Source organism: Metopolophium dirhodum, chromosome 1 (assembly GCF_019925205.1).
Source record: "Metopolophium dirhodum isolate CAU chromosome 1, ASM1992520v1, whole genome shotgun sequence".
Lineage (NCBI taxonomy): Eukaryota > Metazoa > Arthropoda > Insecta > Hemiptera > Aphididae > Metopolophium > Metopolophium dirhodum.
The window spans coordinates 153,590,845-153,593,689 of NC_083560.1; positions in this window are offsets into that span (position 1 = coordinate 153,590,845).

Below are 2,845 nucleotides of genomic sequence, written 5' to 3' on the forward strand. Positions count from 1 at the left end.
GACATATCCTTATTAAATGTTTCTGAATTAGGTTTGAAAATAGACAAAATACAGAATTCAAAAACAAATTTAAAAAAGATTAACTTTCAAATGCCAGAATTAAAAAATGTACACCAATCCGCCCAAAAATTAGACGAAATTGTAGATGATATAGACAAAGAATTAGAAAACGTCGTAACCAATAACTATCAGGATTTATACATTTATGGATTGTATTTAATAGGGGCTCTCGTAGGATATTTGGTAATTCATACAATTATTACTAAAATAAAATTATATTGTAGAGGAGAGAGAGGGCCAAGGGAAATGGTTAACAGAACCAGAGGTAGAGGGCTACACGGAGATAATATAATATAATTAATGTACCAATTGAATAGACAATAATATGGTGAATAATGGCTCAGCGACTGAAAATTACTTGGTAAATTTTTAATATTACATCTAATACTATATTAGTGCATAATTTGTGTAATATTTATCATATTAAATATTAATCGTTCATACTATTTTATCATCCATTACAATTCATGTACAATATTTTTTTTTGTTAACCATTTGCTTAATCGTCATTATTCAGTCATAACTATATAGGTAACACTATTTCTAAACAAGGATTTTGAAATTTAAACAATATATTTAATATTTATAATATATGATATGACTAGTGTACCATAATAATTAAAATAACGTGTCAATGTTTTTTCAACAATTTATTCAATTATGGTATGTTTATTATTATTATTATTATTTATTACAGGTAATAATTGACTAGGTTAATAAATTATATTATAGCAAGGTGTATTGATACACCTTGATTATGGAGTTATCGTCTATACCTACGATATTTATACTATCATTTTTATTATTATTTTAATACAGTAGAATACCTATTAATCGAATTAATAATTCTTAACTTGGTGTAAAATGTGAATTTAAACCTTTTTCCCAAGAAAATTTGAAAAAAATACATTTTTAATGTAAAAATACTGCGTTATTGAATTAGCAACCAATCCAAGTTTAGCCAAAAATTGGTGCTCTACTGTTGAGTTTATTTATAGTTAACTAGTACAGTTTTGATTAATAAAAATGATGTACTAAATTATGTAATTAGGTTTTGTACTAGTTAAAACACTAGACATAACTTGAGTATAAGATTTAAATGTATATTATTATATCAAAAAAGAAAAAAAAAAAAATTTTTTTTATTATTGTAATTTAAATTATATATTAAGTTGAACAAAACAAATATTTGTACATTGTTTTGTATACTATTTTTGAATTCAAACATGTTATAATGTATTATGAACATTTATTATAATAGTGATAAAAAAAAAAAAAAATGTTAATAGTACCTACTTGCAATGTTTTTGTAACCTTATAATATATTTCATGTACCATCTTCAATGTTATTTGTATGAAATTAAACACTATTTCTTATATACATATATATATATAAAAAAAAAAATGTCTTTATACTGCATACTTAAATTTTAACTAACTCGAGGCAACTGAAAGGGGTAAGTGAAGACAGCCGTGGGTGTCGATATTCAAGGACGGAAGAGCCAACGACAATCCACTTCACTATCCAGAAGTTATCAAGCAATAATATACAATGAGCATATATTATTAATATTATTATATACGCATGACCATTGCCTTGGTGGCTTGGTGTTTGTATACCTAAAAAATTCATGTTTCACAGTCCAAGCAAGAAAATACAGTCGGAGGAGGTTGGAGTACCGTTATTCTTTGCTACTGGATGAACAATGAACATGAAATCAGAAAATACAACACTACCACTAACACAGCTACCGTTGCTTGACTTCCCAAATCTGGGGTCCAGATTTAAATGGACAAGGGGTACATGTAACGATATTCGTCATCGACATCGTACATTACTCCCTACGTTGAGCACGGCTAATATGCTGAGTGTTAGTAATGACAAATGTGTATATATGTATGAAATATATATTATGCTGACGCGATGTTTAGCTCACATCGTGTAAATAACCGACCTGGACGCCTGGCGGGAGGCAGTTATGATAGAGTCGACAGTGAGGTAGTCGATAGAATAGAGTCGGCAGTTGATAGTTGAATGGTCAAGAATGAAGAGTCATGGTTGGTGGTCGATAGTGGAACTCGAGGGCTGACAACGACCTGAAGAGGACCTGCGGACGACCAGCTCAACCCACATTTGGACATCGGCACCCACGACACACCATGGCCCGATCGGTAGCCCGGAGTATAATTTATAAGTATATTTCAATATTGTAACTTGTAGTAAATAATAATAATACATCAATAACAGATATATATATATATATACATTACGTTGAGTACTTGCTTCACATAAGGTAACCCTGATCCCTAGTAATAATATCACACACCGAGGTCGAGTCTCCGAGACCTCGTTAATATAAACAGAACGACACCGAGACGGGGAAGAGCCCAGGTGAAGAGGAGACGTTACATGTATATAGGATAAATGTATTTGCAATTGTCTAAAGTCTTATTCATCAACAAATTATATTTTTTTTTTTAATTTGAAATGATGTACCCCAACAATGAATAACGTAATATTAACGTAATTATTGATTTTAAATTCTAGTTTTGGGTTCAACTAATCTATCTATAGGTGACTAATGTATTTGCAATTGTCTAAAGTCTTATTCATCAAAATATTATGTTTTTTTTTAATTTGAAATGATGTACACCAACAATGGAAATGTTAATATCAAAGTATTTATTGACTTCTAAATTCTAGTTTTGCGTACAACTAATCTATCTATAGGTGAGTAATGTATTTGCAATTGACTTAAGTCTTATTCATCAACTTAATATGTTT